This window comes from Balearica regulorum, chromosome 9 (assembly GCF_011004875.1).
Source record: "Balearica regulorum gibbericeps isolate bBalReg1 chromosome 9, bBalReg1.pri, whole genome shotgun sequence".
NCBI classification, from domain to species: domain Eukaryota; kingdom Metazoa; phylum Chordata; class Aves; order Gruiformes; family Gruidae; genus Balearica; species Balearica regulorum.
The window spans coordinates 22606205-22625424 of NC_046192.1; the positions used below are offsets into that span (position 1 = coordinate 22606205).

The 19220-nt window shown below is 39.0% G+C and overlaps 1 protein-coding gene across 4 annotated transcripts in view; it reads right to left on the reverse strand.

Annotated features, from left to right (window-relative positions):
• NLGN1 (neuroligin 1) overlaps window positions 1–19220 on the reverse strand; it is a 398934-nt gene that overhangs the window by 292257 nt on the left and 87457 nt on the right. The gene's annotated exons all lie outside the window — the stretch shown is intronic.

The following is a 19220-nucleotide window of genomic DNA, read 5'->3' on the forward strand; positions in this document are numbered from 1 at the left end:
GGTCCTCCATCAACCAGCTGCAACAACTTTCTTTGCAAAACAAGGTTGTGCATTTCTACCTCCTCTTGGCAAACGGCTACGAGGTCTTCACCGAGCTTTTCCTGCAAAACTCGGTCGGAAGCTGATACCAGCATAAGTGATTTTAATTGCTCAGACTTAAATTAGGAAAAACTAAGAAAAAGAAGCAAATGGCTAAAACGCCTCTATCTGTAGGAATACTTACTGTCAGAACCTGTAATAAATCCGGGGAGAAGCCGTAGGCCACGACAGGAAGGCAAGCGGGAGCTACGGACCCTACACGGCACCAGCCGGCATCCGTGGCCCAGCCGCAGCGGGACGTGACGGTAGTGAATCTGCCACGAGCGAAAGCTACTTCACAAAGCACCCTGGGGTTAAAGGTGTTGCTTTTTAACGACATTTTCATTTTTTAAAAATAAACCTCCAGCTGTACAGCATGGACACAGTACGGTCCATGACTGTTGAGTATCATGAATTATGAATTGCTTTGGAAGTGTAAATATTTATGGTTGTTGTTCAAAGAAGGAGGCTGCCGTCCACTCCAGTCTTTAACTTCACCTTACAGTTGGCTGCTACCTACACTTCAGCTCCCGTCAGATTTTTCCACTTTAAATGACCACTTTTTTTTTCAGTGTTCCTGCCAGAACGTTCATTGTGATTTATGACCGAAATTTTCATTCTGAAAAGAAATATGAAGAGGCAGAGTCAGTTTAAAGATGACCTGCAGAGGGGAAGAAAAGAAACAACTAGGGTGTGCTCTTTTTTCCCTCTATTATAGATGAAAAAAGTTCGCTTTGGTTTTCAAAACAGTTTCAAAATACACAGGGTCCTCTTGTGGTTTTTCACATTAGAAATGTGGGCCGGGAAAAGCCCCCAGAAGCCAGGAAAATGAGAAATTTTATCAACTCAAAGGCAGTCAGAGAGTTGAGTTTAACTTCTTAAAGGGAGAATACTAAGAACAAAAATTATTTCAGACACCTAAAGTCCTATTCTCTTACTTAGAGGTAGGACCCCAATGTAGATAACAGAGGTATTTTTTCCTGACCCCTTAAGAGCAAAGCTCTGGGATTAGCTAAATCGAATATTCCCCTCTGCCAAAGATAAGCAAAACTAAATTTAAGAAGATTAAATTTCAAAACATTTCAACATTTTTTACACACACACAAAGAAAATCATTGTCCATTTTTCTTCTTTTTTTTCCAAATCATAGGTGCAATTACTTTTTAATATTTATATTAGCACCTCAGCCGTCATACCTCAAATTACCATAATAAAACCACTAAAAGATACATGTATACTAAGGTATAAATCTAAATAAATAAATACAGATTTTGTGTTGATACAATGAATAAAGACAGAATTTGTGTTGATACAATAAATAAAGAATTTGTGTTGATACAAAATACATGCTTGCCCCAACGGTGGTAAAACACCACTGCAGCCGGCGGGGAAATTCTGCCTTCCTTCTTCCCGCAATTGCTACTCAGAAGTCAGCGTTTTCTGCTTTCCCTGAAAAATCTAGTGTACCATAAACTATGGTCCAGGACAATGCAGAGGATGTGGACAAGACGACTGATACAACATGGCAGAAGCACTTCTGAAGGCTGCATGGTAATCCTCAAGGTTGTGTCGCTATGAAATTTTTATAGTAATACAGGATTAAATAGGTTTTTCCCTCTTTTTTTTTTTTTTTTTTAAGAACTCTGCACATCTTTATTCCTAAAACTATCCATCATGTATAAAGTAGCAAGGACTTTTCAAACCTAATTATTATGTTTTTCTGACTTTTCTACTGTATGCGTTTCTGTCAGTCTGAGGAATGACAATGAAGAAATCGGTTCTCTTTGATTTCGGTTGGGTCCAAGTTAATTTTCATCTCAGACAATCCTGTGTTATTTCATGACAGAGTATCGGAGATATCTAAAGAATTGTAGTTTAATAAATATTAATAGGATTGAAAATCCATAAAATGTACTCTTAGCTTTTATGTTTATATTACTGTGATTTACAAACCCTAAAAATTCATCTTAATTTCATCCAGTAATGGTTCTTTAAAATACAATATGTATCTTCTGTATCACCATTTTACGAATTATTTCAGTTACTACGAGGGTAACTCCCAAGCACAAAGTAATCAGTAGGTTACTACAAGTCTGTCTTAGAATTGTTTAATCTGAATACCATTTCGTTAAAAATATATAACAGTTTCTTTTTTCCTGCCTCAGGAAAAAAAAAAAAAAAAAAGAGAGAGAAAGAAAAATCTATGTCTGCCTCCCGCAACTGTTAGGTAGCAGAGTTTTTAGCTGCTATACTGTACTTGGAGCAGAATTTTACCACTATAGGCAGCACCATATGCACAAAGACACAGATGTATCCAAGGAGGCATCGTCATATCAGCAACATATTCAACTGAAAAACTGCAAGCAATTTTAATTGTGGAAACCAATAAAACAAGAGTGGAAAACGCCTGACAGATTTTTTTTTTTTTTTACCCTTTTTTTCTCTTATTTTTGAGAAAACGAAGATTTTTAATCAATGAGAGGGAGTGTTCTTTCACTATTCACGAGAAAGGAGGGCAAGATCACATCAGAATCTGGATTACATCAGACTGGCAGCAAGATAAGGTCAATTAGGGATCAGATTGTTGCTAATTCAGGTCTCTGTTTTATTACTATGAGGAATTACTCTGATTCTCTAAAAGAGAGCAAAACAATAAAGCAGTTCAACCCTGCCTACCACAGACCGTAAAATGAGTATGGATATTGAAAAGCCAAGCTCATAGAAACACCGGCATTAATGCAGTTGTCGCTGTATTCCACACAATCTAAACCTCCTTTAAAAAATTTCTGGGCCATTAAGATAACATAGAAAACTTAAAATAAGTACAATAATTTTGTCACATCTGCTGCCAGAACAAATGACATGATGACTCCAAGAAAGACATAAAAGTCATTTTAATTATCTCTTCTTTGAAGGAGGCGTTGGCTCAAGCCAGACAGTCTGGATCCAAATCTGAATTTTCACAAAGCTCAAGGTGAACCCCAGATGTGTTGTTAAAGCCCTCTCTCCTATCAGTAAAGCCAGTTATCAGGGACATCAGCTCTTCCTATAAAACCGCTAAGCACTGAACATCTGCCTGAGCAGTCAGCATCTCGGGCGCGTTGCCGGATCTGTGAAGTCTCGCACCAAATGCGGCTAACAAATAATAAGCACTTGCTCTGCGGAACAGCATTTCATCGGTGCCAGGTGCAAACCCAGAAGATCAAAAGGAGGTGTAGGCAGCGTTCACAGCTAGCGAAACGCTGCATTTTTCCCACTTTTCCGAACTGAAAGTGGGATACGTACAATACGGTTTGTTCCGTGGCTTCAGCGCGCTTAATGCTACGACTCCAAGGTGAATCTCATTTTTGTAGGATCCTTTCCTAATTTTTTCAGCGTTGCATGAATGCCTTTCTAAATACATGCAAATATAAAGCTGTACAGGTGACACACGAAAAATATAATTGAAGTTGGTGCTTTCATAAAAGCAATTAGCAATCGCTCAAGTTGCAATAGATGACAGCCTCAAGAGGATTGCTGCCCTGGCAGAGAAGGAACTGCAACTGCCATTACAGTCAAATGTTCAGTTCTTTAATGCTATTTTGTTATAACAGGCAAGTACAAGGTTGCTGATTATGTATTCATTCCCTTGCATAGCTTTTGGCTGATCTTTTTGTCCACAGACACAGACACATACACTCCACTTCTTTATCTTAAAACACCCCCTCTTAAAGTTAGTGAAAAGGAAGTTAGAGTAAATAAGAAAATAAATGCAACTGCAAGTGGAGAAGGCCAAGAGCAATGTCTTTTTAGCTCAGGGTGAAATCACACGATCATACAAATATTCGTCTTGCTCAGAATTCGTACAGTGACTACAATTGTGCCTATTTTGTAACAACATTATAATTAAACTTACAGGCATTTTACAACCATTTTAAACTGTCAAAGCAATATCCAGGGGCTTTATGGTCCCTAGGAGTCACCCCTCCAGTTTCAGCAAACTATGGGACAAATCCTGCCCCTATACCAACAAATTAATGCCTACCTTGGCCTACTGCTGGATAAGCCCCGGGTTCCACAGCTGCTCTCCTTGGGAGCACGCTGAAGTGAGGGCATTAAATACTTGCAGATACACCCTGCAGCTCTTCAGCACGATGAACAGCACTGGATCAGAAAAGAAGAGGTGCCTGAGTATATGGTCAGCAGTGATTTGGAGCAGCCCTTTGTACTGAGCAGAACAAGGTGAAACCGTATCTCACCCAGACACGTTGGTTTTTCTAGGCAAAAATTTGCATTGTTTTAACACTTTTTTTTTTTTTTTTTAATGCTATGGCTGATTACTCTAGCATATATTATGCCATTTAATGTTCCTTTATTTCAAGTGATCTCCATAGCAGCAGTTATACCACAAGGGACAGTTGCACAGTACCATACGATGTACATTACCACACAATGTGTAATACCGTAACAAAGTCACTGGGAAATAATGTCAGCATCTGTGGATTTCTGTAAGCTAAGTCTAGCCTCTTCACCTCTGGTTACTCTGTGTTGTTTAGATACACTTTTACTCTTTGTGCTCGTCCTTTCATGCATCTTAAAATAGAATCATATTAGGAAAAAAAAAAAAAAGGAGACAATTATAATGGTTCTACATGAGGTTAGGGACTGAGGTCAAAACCAGCTCCAGTGTGCACGTGGTGCAGCACTTTGCCATCACACTGCTGCCTCTGGGAAGGACGGCAAGGCAGCGGCTACTCTCACTGGCCCAAAGATAGCCCTGTGCTAGGGCCTGAATGTCTCATTAATTCCTCTGAAGGGGCCGTTTCCCATCGTCTCATATGACTTTTGGAAACAGTCGCTAACTGGCGCGCACGTGAACTAGCCATGGTGGGGAGGGAGACCTGTTCAATCACGTCGGTCTCCGTTTGAAACACGCACTTGCCTCTGCCACCCATTGAGTTAAATGATTATATTCAGGAGCTGAAAGAGCACCGCTAAGACTCTGAGTGGTAAACACACAAATCAGGTCAATCCTTTTGCTTTCCTTGTAATCCCTGTACGTTATTTGTTACTGGCTTTTACTGCTGCCTCTTTCTCCTCTTCGGGCACTCTGTGCACGCATCCGAGCGCTCGTGCCCCCCTTCTCCTTCGCACCATGTATTATGGCAATCCCTTCTTATCAAAACCCCTGTACTCTGCACTACTTTACTACATCCACAGGCTTTATATCTTCACCTCTGTTGTCTTTTCTTCACTGTAAATTCTCTAGAGCAGGGAACTTGTTTTCTCCAAGTTTGTACTAAAGCCTGTAAATTTACAGCACTCTAGGAATGTTTGATAACAGCACGTAAATAATTAATAAAAGCTGGAGCAACCCTTTCTTTTTCCCTATTTGCAGGCTGTAAGGCAGCAAGACAAGTGGGAGGCAGAAAATATTTCATGGCCTAAGATAAGACGTGATTCTCACCCCTATGGGGGGTAACGGACTGACAAATACTTGCACTTAGGAAAGATCAGGATGAAGTTGTGCAGGAATTAAAGACAAGAAGTATTGCTTCAGCTACATGAACCATAAAAGGAGCCCAGGAGCATCATAAACAGCCCGGCCCAAAAAGATAAACACAAGATAAAAAGAATGGGATGTTTTAATTTCAGCTCCACAATGACATGCAGCCTCTCTTTTCCTCTCTGTGTGTGACTTTGCAGAAGTTCACTCTTCTGTCCCAGCTTCTCCACCTTCAGTATAAAGGAAAAATGTAAAGGATATAGAGGCAAATGAGTAGCTCATGATTTTGTAGCCCTAAAGAGGTAGTAAATGTTTCTAAAATGAAAAAAAAAGGAAGTGGAAACATGACATAAAGACAAATCAGACACAATAAGATTATGAGAGCAGAAAACATAGCAAAAAGTACAGAATAAGGTAAAAGAGATTTGTTATTATAGGAGAGGCTGTGATACAAGACGGATATGAAATTATTTTGAGAAAACAAGAATGGACAAAAAAAGGACAAAGAAAGGGAAAAGATATTTATGTATCTCGGGCAAAATTTTCAACACCTACTAAACATTCAAATCCCCTGTATCTTCCTCTAAGCTTACACCTGTTCTTCTTTTAGATACGGAAATTAGGACCTGGTCTTGGAAAACTCGATTTGAATTTCAGGACTGACTTTTATGTAGCCACGAATTTACCCACTAAGTGCAAAGGGGTACAGGTGCTTTCCACTGGAGCGAGATGGAAAGGACTTGATGGATTTTTGTGCCTTCAAAATAATCAATAAAGTAATCCTGATGCTTATGTCAGTTTTGCTGCTAAATACCCTAGTTTAGGAAGGCAGTCAAGTACTTCGGCACCAAAGAATAGGCACTGCACTCAAAGAAATTTGAACCTGAAAAGTGCAGGGACAAAACCAGAAGCCACTATGTCTAACACTGAATGTTTAATCAGGCAAAACATCATAAAAACACAGCAAAAAAAGGGCAGTAAATTACTTGATTTTAGTGCAGTGAAGTCTTCAAAATTAGTTCTTTTTTAGAACAGAGACATAATGACTAGCTTCTGAATAGATATTGGCACAGCAGGGCACACAAAAGCCCTGATTAGCTGCTGTATGATGGAATCTTTAGTTAATATTTGTTCTATTTTGGTGTTGATTTTTGACCTTTCCTCTTTGACTTTAATTGGTCAAAATCCAAACCTTTTTGAATTTATTTAATACCAGTTAACTGTTTCTTAATTGCCAGATTCTCAGGTCACATGTTCCCAATAAAGATAAGGAAAAAAGGCACTTTGCAGTTTTTTTCTGTCACTTTTTCAATTTCAGCTAATTCTGAAGTAGCGAGCAACATGCATAACAGTTGCAACATCACTTGCAATGCAATAATTCTTTAATTAGGTTTTTGAGGAAAAAAAACCCCAACAACATGAACTATTATGTCAAGCCTGATTCAGATGTCCTTCTCCTTCATTTTCAAAAGAGCGGGTATACTGCAACTGCAAACCTGTACTTCTATGCCAGTATTCAGTAAGGAAAGAGTGTGATACAATCTTGCTCTAGATTTTAATATTAGACAAAGCCATCAGACGCTTCTTGGCTAACTCCTAAACCAGTGATAATCCTGCCATTTTTTCACCTCTTTGCATTTACAGTTAATAATATGGGGAAATACTTCATGATATTTCAGAGCCCTAGCTGCTGTTGTCATCCTGTATGAGAGCCTCCTCACTGATTGATTTACATCCACAACTCCTCTTCCAAGAGCTTCCTTCCCAAATTAAACATGCTAATGATTTTCTATGCAAAATTTAACAACCTAATAGGCTGAACAAGTCAAATGAAAATACACTAATTGTGGCCTTTGATGTATACTATTCTGCCAGTTCTCTGATGAAAACAGTATATTAGCATTAGCTGGAGTACTTACTAAAATATATATTAATAAAGAAAAGCTCATATATATATACACACACACAGACTTGTTAAGAAAACGACACTGCATGCTGTAGAAAACACAACTTCAAGGCTTAGGACTGGCACGAATGGCTATTATACACTGGAAAACCATTTTCACAGGAGACCTGAAAAATACTACTCAAGAATGAATCACAAGCCTTTATCTGAATTAGCTACTGTTGGTTCATAACACTGGCTTTATGCAATAAAAGTAGGCAAAATAAGATTCCACAGTCAAAATAATAAATACAGAATGAGATAAGAGAGGTAATAAAAGGCTGGCAAGCGAGCAGAAGGCTTCCTGCCTAACCCCACAGGTCTGAAATGAGCTTCCCCAAGAAACTGCCCGATTGCTTTATAAAGTAAGATTCCACGTTTGTGTATTTTTTCACCTAGGGTACAAGCAATAATGCATTTTAGCCTATGACCAGCATCACAGAGAGAGTTTTACTCTAGAAATTGGTTTATTCTGTCCTCCAGCCCAGTTCTGAGCATGAGGATTGGTGCCACCGTGGTCTTAACACGTGTACGTAAACCAGAGGCAAACAAACAATAAGAGACTATAAATATTCTCTAGAGAAATACGGTGACACAAGATTACTTTCTATTGCTTTGTCTTTAAGAGTTTGCTTATAATGATTTGATAATCTAATCTAATTGATCTCTCCAAGTACTTCTATGGCTCTAATCACTGTAGTATCTGATTAGTGGAACAGATCCATACTTTATCTCCAGATTTAATAACTAAATCTATACTTGAAATAGAGTCACACAAGTTCACCAGAGGGAGAGGGCCAGATGCTGCTTAGCCAGGGGAGGAGGGAGGGAATGGGAAAAGGCTAGCGAGGTCCAGAAAGACTGGAAAGGAACATTTGGCTTTGTGTCAAATCATCCCTCCGCAACCAAGCTCCATTTAAACAGCACATCTCTGGGGTTACGGAAGTAAAGCAGCAACGTGACATATCTAATGGGGGCAGAACCAAAAATGAGCTACTGTCTACGGCCCGCTCTCCTTCAAACTGTCTTCTTTGCAAGCATAAAGTAAATGTAATTATTATTATTATCGTTTCTTTGTTCTTTTCCAGGCTAGCACTTCATCAGCCTGAAAATTATGACATTTCCTGAATGTGTTTCAATGGCTTCGTAACCTTTCTATTTCCTGAGTGCCAGCACAATGTCACGCTGCACTTAAGAGATTTCAGCAGTGAAGAGGTTAACACCCAAAATTGCTAATAATAACAACAATATTCACTGAGCCAGATAATCACTCACACAGAATTTCAATCCAAAGTCACTTAAAATTCAAAAGAAACCGCTGTATTTCTTTAAGGAAGTGACAGCATTTAGGAGAATATTCATAATTCAAACAACAGGCCAAATTCCGACTTACTGCTGAGTTTCTCTATTTTGAATCGAGCACTCTTAAGGGCCAGTTTTTGCTCTACCTTAGGTCAAACCGATTTTGTGACATGTCCTCTAACACGTGCCCAGGTGCTGGACAGAGAGGGGTGACAGCCAGACCCCTCGCGCAGTGCAAACATCAAGCGTGGAAGGGGTACGGAGCATTTCTGGTACGTTGTGTGTTTCTTCCTCTCTCGTTTGACTGCTGCTCGTTTGTTGTGCTGATACTCAGCCAAACTAGCTTGTAGTTGAGTATGTCAAAGCTCTGGGCAGAAAAACAGCAACTAATATATGTTAGCAAACTCTGGAGAGAAAAATAGTTTCTGCCACTTAAAACTGCAGGGTGGAATTGTGCACTGCCGCCTTCTTGGTCTTATTTTGCCTAAAGGGAAAAAGCCTTTTAATCCTATTTCTGTGCTTGGTTTGCACACTGCCTGGCAGTGTACACCTGCTTCGATGTGTGTGTCAGGAGCCGCCTTTGCTGTCAAATCCCCTTCCTGCTTCTTTCAGCTCATCTTCTGTCTCCCAGCTCACCTCTGCAAGCGAACGTCCCTCTCCTGCCTAACCGCGTTCCGGCAGCCATCTTTCAAAGGTGTCAGGAGCAGAAACAAAATCAGCCTGTCAAAAACACATGACTGTTTCACAGTTCAAGGGGCAATGTTCTCTTTCACATGCGAACGACACAGAAGGTAATGCACACGGAAGGGGATGTGAGGGATTTCTGCTAACGGGCCTGCATTCAGGATGGCGGGGCGGGGGGGGAGGACTTTCACTGTGACCTCTTCAGCAATCATCCGTGTCTCTGTAAAACTCAAGCACCCATTTCCCATGATCTGGTCTCATAACGCGTTTGTGGCCAGGTAATACCTTCGATACTTATAGAATTGCAACTGCAGCACTGCAAGACGTGCCAGTTAATCAAGGGTTTCATGGTACTTTAAGGAAAAGACAATCGACGCATCTTTTGTTTCTTCCTTGATGTGAGACTTCATCTATGGAGCCTTCATGTAAAAGACACTGCAGGTGCTTCAGCACTGAAGTACAGCAATTATTTTTGGTTTCAAAAGTTCTTGTTTCCAGCAAAAGTAATCCATTTGTCATTAATGAACGTCTCAGTTAATGACTGAGAAGTGTAGAAAACAAACTTAATTCTCTTTCCTGTTCCACATAGCGCAGCGGTTAATTGATTCATATGGAGGCGATTTTGAGTTTAGTATCACAGAGAAACAGTGAAAGGACTAAGATTTTCAAAGCTGGGTTTGCAGCCTGATGATTTCTTGTGAAATTTCGCAAAATAAACCTGCTTCTACAACACCTATATACAGCAATATTTCATGGATCCAAAGTGCTGTATAGATCATGGGGTACTACCATTAACGAATGCAGTCTCGGAGTAGGTAAATGCGCAAAATCTTCCATAATATCCATTTGGCTCATGTAAGTGTCTTAGATCTGGCCTTCAGCAACTAAGTTCAGATTTTTAAAAACCTCCAAATTCTTTCTGGCACTTTAAAATAAATATGAAAACATACGAATCAATATCAATTTTGCAATCAACATAAATTGTGCTAGCTTTCCTTTGAGCTTTCGAATCTGTTTATGACTGTATACATATACACATATACATAGATAAATGCATGTTTCCTGTTCCCTTACCACAGGGTCCATCTCATTAAAACTATTGCTTTGGGAATGAGGATTCTCAGAGATTAAATTCGCATCGGTTCAGCTACATCCAGCTGGTGAATGGTACCTCCTGTTTCCTGTTCACTACATTAACACTAATATATGAAAGACTGAAAAGCAAAGAGTAGTGTTGGCAGAAACTAAACACAAATCCCTGCCAGGGCACTGGAAGGGAGCTTGACAGCAAGGGCTTCTGGTTAAAGGGCAGCAAGTCCTCAGAAAAGCACCACAACCGCAAGAGCGAATCAGTTCTTGCGTTGGCTGCCTCAGCAAGGAACCTTGACGCAAGATGATACAACCAGGGAGCTCTTCTCCAGGCCACGGATGGATAGTCTTTCTTCAGTTTGGGGCACAATAAGATATTACTGCTACCTCCAGGTTCTCTTGCCTCTTGGAGCTTTGTTCCCATCCTTTCATGGGACATTAAAATTCTGCATTAGAGTAGATCCTGGAAACCCTCCTTAATCAGGCTTGAGCAAAAATGAGCTGACATGAATTAAGTAAATTAAACAGAAGGTTTGTCTAACCTGCCTGAATGCATCTGAAGCAACTGGGAAGAATGTGCATGAGTCATTCCCCTAACAGAACTGGGAGCAAAGACTGGAGGAGGAGCTCCAGCTGGTAGGTGGGAGGTAAGCAGCCGGGTGCAAGAGAGATGGGAGGCCCCTCCAGCTGGTTTGTACATGGCCCCAGTCTGCCCAGAGCCTCGGCCCGACAGCGGGGTGCTGTCTTTAGAAGCAAAACCGAGGCGGATGTCATGGTAAGGGTGGCTGCATGGTTGCCAGTCATGCTATAGGTACACTGTTATACACCCATCACTTAACACACTATATTAGATTTAAAAAAACCCGCAATTATAAAATAAGCCTAAAAATCATATATGCCTGACTGCCATTTTCAATGGCTTTTAAAATTAACTCAAGGGAGAGAAAAGAGATCATCTGTACACTACAGAAAGTTGACATGAAAGAGGATGAGAAATCTGTGATCCTGAGGTTTTGGTAGGTTCTGGCATATGTTATCCTTGCCTGTCATTCCCCACCCACTCTGGAGGAGAGAAAAGGAGATGCTCAGTAGGGTTCCTCTGTATCCACGCTGCTTTGTCCACCTCCTGTGCTTGGGGCATCACATGGACCGGTGCTACAAGAGAAATTTTGTCTCTCTTCCCCCAACACCTGGACTTACACTGTTTGGACATTCCAATATGTAAGCAGATCATTGAGACTCAGCACGTAATGAAAACCTCCTTATATTCAGTGAAGCTTTTTCATCATCTTGAACCAACTGGTGGATAGGTTTTCCCCTCTGCATGGAAGAAAGATGTCTAAGAACAGACTGTGCTTGCACGTAGATCCTCTTTGCTCTGGGCTGAGCCTTCTAGAAAGATTCAGCAAGCTGTGCAATCTCCTTCTTACAAAATGCACCTTTCCATTAGAAATCTGCAGACAGTTTTTAGGTGTAAGAATATAGAGGACAGAAAGTAAAGACAGAAAGGCAATAGAGACAAATCCTTTTCCATGAGCTCTGTGAAATCTTTTCTCAAAATAACTTTAGAGGGGTTTTACTGCCAGTTCATAATGTGGATGAATCACTTCTGATATTTCTGATAAAACAATATTCAAAACTTCAAAATCACTTCCAATTCATTTATGCCACCATTTAATTAGGGCTTCTGCAACATGTTACAAGGATGTCATTATCCCCTATAATTGTATAATAATTACAATTTTTAATGAAATAATTGCAAGTACACTAGATGTGTAGATATAATTATGGTAATTACATAAATACCTGATTTTCAGCTAATAATTAAAGAAGGCCTTTACAAAAAGGGTGAAATTTAACAAATGGAAGCTTTCCAGAAAAGAAATACAAAGAATAAATGGCTGTCTCTCTCCTATAGATTGCGACTTACTAGATTACCTCTCTCTATATGTACTATATATATGATTTTCCACACATTATAAAAGAATATAAGGATTAAAAAAATATTTAAATAAATATTAAATAATATCAAGAGAACTCAATACTTCTCCTCTGCAGGGCCTGATCCAAAACCCCTGACATTATCGTAGCTCAAACATAATAATGCTATGATAGCTCAGCATCTCACAAGACATTGACTTGGAAACGACCATTGGGAGAAGGAAGATGTGAATAGCACCCACAACAGCGTACATACTCTGCTCTGATGCCTCGGCAACAGAAAGGGACGGATCCTGGACAACCAGAAAATGCTCGGGAAAAGGCCCATGTGCGGAGGAGTCCCCGACAGCTGCTGAGGGACTGCGAGCCTTCCTTCAGGGCACGGCTGCTGCTAAGGCTTACCAGTCATACCGGCTGTGATCTTCTCCCAAAATGTGTCTTTTTGGTCGAATCTGCTGGCTATACCCCTGCTAAGACAGATATTCTGCAGAAGATTTGTTCTCCCTCCATCCCCCTTGGTGGACAGACCTTTACAAGGTAATGGTATTTCAATCAAGGAACTTCTTCCAGAGTTTTATCAGCTGAAGAAACAGAAATTCTTTAGCCAGGTAGCTTTCCTTCTCTTCAGACATGTTCCTAAGACTAAACTCACTGTGCATTTTCTGTGCTATTAGTATGGATAGGAAAGGCAAAAGCCACCCTCAATAAAAAGCATATAGAAAAGTCTACCAGGGCCGATTCTGATTACTGCTCTGATAGCATAAAGGGATATTAAAAGAATTCCCACAGCAGAGGAATTAGCAACGTGATTTACTGTTGCTGCCGAAATGTTTCAAAACACTTTGGCAAAACTCTGGAAGGGAAAATCAGCTGCAGCCCCTGCACTATGCCGTTTCCGTGTGTCCTGCAATTTCTGCGTTCACTTAGAGCAGCCCGATTCTGGCCAGAGACCACTCTGGTCCCAGCAATGTGTTCGAATACGGGTGCAAACATGGCTTAAAGTCAGCTTTGTCTCACTTCCCTTAGCTTTGTATTGTTCCGTGCTGCTCTTTTTTAGGATAAATCTTCACTATTACAAGCATGAGAACATAATATAAGAGATATTAATATTAAAACAGAAGGAAATGGTTTGATATCCCAAAAACAAATCTCATTTATGTTAAGCTCATTAAAGCAGTTGTATTCTGAATGCAGAGTATAATTAATAATACTATACACATCAAAGTAGAGAAGACATGTAAATTTGACAACATAAAGTAAGTAAAAATGAAGAGGGATAAGGAATTATAAGTGAAAAGAATTTGGAAAAAAAAAAGAATTTATACTGGAGCAATATTATAAGCAGATTATTAACATTATAATTGAGATGATCCTTAAGAATGGTTTGACACACGTAAGCATCATATTTCAAGCTTCACCAAATATGCGTAGAGTACTAAAAATATTTGTATCCATGTGTATTATAAGGAAACAAAGAAATGAAGAGCATGAACACAGAGAAAAGCAAAGGAATAAATACAATAGAGGGGAGAAATGACAAAAAAAAGCAAGCAGAAAATAATAGTTATCCAAAAGTCATATTAGTTACTCAAATATTCCTCCTGAAAATGCACAAATATACTTATGTATCTATTTTTTATAATATTTTTCCATTCTGGCTTTAAACGATAAATTAGAAACTAGCAGATTGAAAGGAAACTCCTCTCTCAGTTGTTTACTGAGTACAACTGGTCCAACCCGAGAAAGGCCAGGGGAAGAAGCACAAACCAGTTTTATCCGACTTAGTATTATCAGGGTAACAGTACTATTTTAGAGCCTGTGTGTGGGAGGATGTAGAAAATGAAAAGCAAGCAGTAAAATAATGGACAAGGAATGGAATTAGATCAGAATTTAGGACCTGTTAGAGCTATACGTACTGCCAAGGTATATGAACAAGGCAATGACAGCACGACGACTGTGTGGTCAGCAAGTGCTCAGAGCCTGAAAAACCAGACATTTACAGAGGACTTTGACCAGTGTTGATGGCATTTAAGATGACTGGAGTCTTAAAATGCAGTCTGCAAAGTCTTCTATTGTCAAGCATTGACTCACCCAGAAAGAGGTGTAGAAAGTACATCAGAGTTTAAGCATTTTATTTTATTTCAAATATGACATAAACCTACTGCACATCTTTGAAAAATGCTGCTAACTGACACTAACAGCTTTAGATTGTGAAAGGATGAAAAGGTCTGTACAAGACAATGTTTGCTTCATTATCTCCTTCCATGTATTACTAGTATAATAGGAAATGCTGCAGTGGTATCTGAGGACTGAAAAACAGGAATACAGTGCTTCAAAAAGGAATAGAAAAATAGAACAATCATGGTGTCTCAGTGCGTAGCACTGGAGTTCAGGATTATGGTCTACATCGTGCCTGCTGATACTGCAGGGATGAATTCTGACCTTACGAGGCCAGAACAAGGATGATGGTTCTTCAGCCAGGAGCCAGCAAGGGTGAAGGGGGGCAAAACTGCAAATGTCTGCAGGCAACTACTGACACAAATGTACAACAGGCAAATAATTTGTTATGAATTTTCAGTGGCCTAACGAAGACATAAACCCTTTGTAAGGGTTGATATAAACCCAAATACGCACTAAGGTGGCTCTGTTGGCTTTGAGACTCACTCTCAAGTCACGATGAGCCCTGGTAATGGTCTGCAAATGCATGTTCTTAGCCTGCTGGCAACGCAACATATTTTGACATAGCTTGGTCTACAGAGAAGGAGGCTCACACCTTAGATTTCATACTTTTCATTTATATGGCCATAGAGAAATAATATTTTAATCTTTTTTTTTTTACAACATACCGTCTACAAGTCCATTACTTTGATATTATCTTCTACATTACATATTTAGAAAAAAAGAATCTGATAATCAATTGACAAAATTTGCCAGTGGAAATACACATTTTAACAGGTCTCAGCTTGTCCTTTTCTGGTTGATTTCAGAGCTGAAACAGGTATACAGAAAGAAGTTCGTTTAATGAAGTCCATAGGAACTGCACGAGTTGCATTAATTCCTCTTTTCCAAAATTTTATAAGTAAACAGTTCTAGGATAATTAAATGGAGTATTGGAACAAACACCCAACAGAAACCCAGGGTAACAGGCTAAATTGGGCTCTTTTCCTTTCTGCTTAGATTTGTAAAAAATATTTCATATTGCTAAGCTTAAAAGCCTTAAATTTATCAGTGCCATTTACAAATCACAACTGATGTAACGTATTCACTATTGAAAACAATAAATGATCAAAGCCTGATGAGATTATAGTACTGTGATTTGTGTTTCATTTCCAGGAACGTGTTTGCATGTACGTATATATGTTCCTATGCATCCATAGTAACCACAGCCATAACCCAGAAAGCATGGTGTTGGAGCTTTGCTCTGAAAATCAAGTAGCCCATTAGGAGGCATAAATATTAATAGAGCTGTCTAATCCTACACTCTCAAATGAGGTAGTTCAGATCATGATTTTTTGCATTTAAAATTTATTCACTGCACCAACTAGAATAAGAAAGAGAATCCACACGTGAAGAAATCGCTGATGTTGGGCAGTCTCTTAGCCACCGATAATTCCTAAACATAACAGTGAGGATCAAGTGATTTCTTTCCTTATTCTCCTCCCAATTATCCTACAAATACTAATGTATCCAAAACTGCATGTGCCTACTTCCATGACATTGCTTATATATCATATTCTCTACAAAAATTACACCTCCACATTTTCACATTCAGATATCTTCAGGCGATATGAAGGATTTAGTACATGTTCAGAAGAAAGAGCATACTATCATCCCAAATGCAGAAGACACAATATCTGGGTTTTCTTTTAGTGGTCGTATTGGTGATAATTTTCAAATTTTCTTTATGTAGTTGTCACTAAAGTAGGAAATTCATGGTACAAACTGTTGCAATGCAAAGAAATTGACAGAGTATTAAAAAACCACAGGCATGCAGTTAAAGCAGGAGTAATAGTCCTCCTAAGAGATAATAAGTTCCCCTGTCACTCTGGATCACAAGTGAAATATTTGTGCTTTGACTGTAAAGTAAAATAGAGATCTAAAATACCAAGCAGAGTGCAAAACTATTCAGTTATTTCCTAGAAGTGAGTCAAAAGTTTGTCAAGAAATTCAGGAAATACCGCATAATCAACAATATAATTACTATCAGTCAGTAAAATGGTGTTACCTACAATATAACTCAGGTTCTATTAAAATTTAGAATTATGAAGTCTAGCCTCTAAAAAAACAACACAAAATTAATTAAGATGCCTTTGCACAGATTTTCTAAAACCAGCCCTAGCGAACAGAGAGGTTTCTGCTTGTATGCATTTCCATAACAGAATTCGTAACCTCTGACCTTCACCTATCTGAAGCAAAAGACACAAAAACAGATAACCTTTCTTTATCTATTGAATCAGTAAACTGAAGATGAAGTATACTGAAATACAGGCATCCATATTTAGCAAAAAGCATGCCATATTGTCTCGTTCCTTTTCGGCCAGCTCCAGCCTATCATTTTGTAGTGTCTGCAGTGCGTATATCCAAATCCCCCCAACAGGCAGTCATGGTTATAATGCTCATTACAATCTCTAGCATGATTCATGGATAGAATTCCTTTCATTTCTGCATCTATCTTCATCAGATTACTCCCTGGTTCTTCAAAATTGGAATTTTCTCGCGTTCCTCAGCTGACAATTATGTATAGATTATTTACCTAATTCAATCTATTTCATGTAATAAAAATCAAAAAATATATACGATAGTATACGGTTGTTGGTTCAGTCACGCTGAATTTACACATCCTTCATTAATTAAAAAGATGGTGTAAAAGTCTGCCTCTTATTTTTGTATTTTCTCTTTCCAGTAATTTTCATTACTAAATGTAATGAAACGACTGCAACCTAAAAATCCAGCAAAACGGAGAATATTGGGCCTTTCTTTTTCATACAAAACCCAATACTATTTCCCAGCTGCTGTTGCTGCCAAGATGCCGTGACTCTATTGCACCTTATTTCTACAACATGATTCCTTTTACTACTAGGTACGAAGGCAATCCAAGCCAAGGACAATCTTAGGTTACATACGGGTGAGTAGAGCATGAGTTACTCGGAGGACAGAGATTACTATAGCTCTGCCAACTGCCCAGGCTGGAGGTATTCAGGAGTTCTCTGCACTTGTCAAAGGGAAAAGGTAGGCTGCTGCTGCTGCTTTTTATTGTGCTGCTTGTGCAATGAATTTAACTGGAAAGGTACCTACTGAATTTCAAATAACTCTCTCTTTATTCTCCTTCAGGCTCACAGGACAATAAACATGACTTTCTCATCTACTGGGCTCTCCCTCCCTTTATTTTTGTTATTTTTCTGATTTTTTTTTTTTTAATATTCTCTCCTAGGAAAAGATGCTTTCTGAGAACAATGATGGAGATCTGCATCTTTATTTATGACTTTGTGAATCAGTGTCTGGGTGATAGGAAGTGAAAGTTGCTCAGCTAATTACACACGCTTGATGAACTGCGTAATAACTGCTGCAGCACTGCACATTAATTGAATGCATATAAATGACAGCAGTTATTCTAACTTGAATGATGTGTGAAGAAGTGACGTTGCTCACAGTACCCCGATTATCTTTGTTTCCAACTTTGGGAATCCAGCTTAAACAACTGTGTTTTTACAGCACTGAGCAAAAATTCCCCAACAGAAAACATTAGAAGTTGCCTCAAAACCTCAAAACAAATTGCCTTAAGTCACCGAACATGGATTTAGACATCTAAAAAAGCATTCATTTAGCAACTACAATTAACAATTAATAATTAACAAGTTGCTACAACTAACAGTCCGTAGGAGCTGTAAGAGCAAAAACCTTGGGAAATAAGGCCACCTTCATTTAGATGCCTAGATATAACCTTAAAAACCTAAAACAGGGGCTACAGAGTTGACCTTTGCCCAGCTCTAAACAATTTCGTGCTATGACGCTTTCCTAAAATGTCTTTGCTCTGGAATAACAGGGACACATAGCAACTAATATAAAAAATATGGATTACAGCTAATAGGCAACCGTGTACGTCCACACAAGTCTTTGTTCACCCTAAAAAGTATTCCCGATTCAAATATAGTCCAGCTATTAAATAACACATTATTTTAAAGAAAACAATAAAGAAAACTAATTTGACGTAAAACAAACGTATAGAGTAGTACAAAATTTGTACTTTAAACTAGTACCAAACACCTCCTTTAAATCAGTACCAAAATATACCTTCTATATCAATTGCTTTGGGAATTTGCAAATGTTCGCAAAGAAATCTGCAAATTCTCCCATACTATCTTACACAAAAATGGTAGAAGCCAAGTTTCCAAAGCTTCCAAAAGCAGCCTAGTTTCCAAAGTACCATGTCACAATATTTTAGCATTTTCCTACACCCCCATTAAGAGATTTTTGGCTTTACAAAGAGAGCTGTAATCACATAATAAAGGAAATCAGTGCTCACTTTTCGAAACGTGTAAGTGAAAAAAAAGTGTTTCACATCTACGTTTCAGTAAAGTTAACACTGTTCCAAGAAAACAGGGCGTATCACGTAGGAAGTCAATGCAGATTTTCAGCTCTGCTTTGCTACAGCACGTAACAGCCATTGTGCTACACCACTGGAATGTAGAGCGAGCT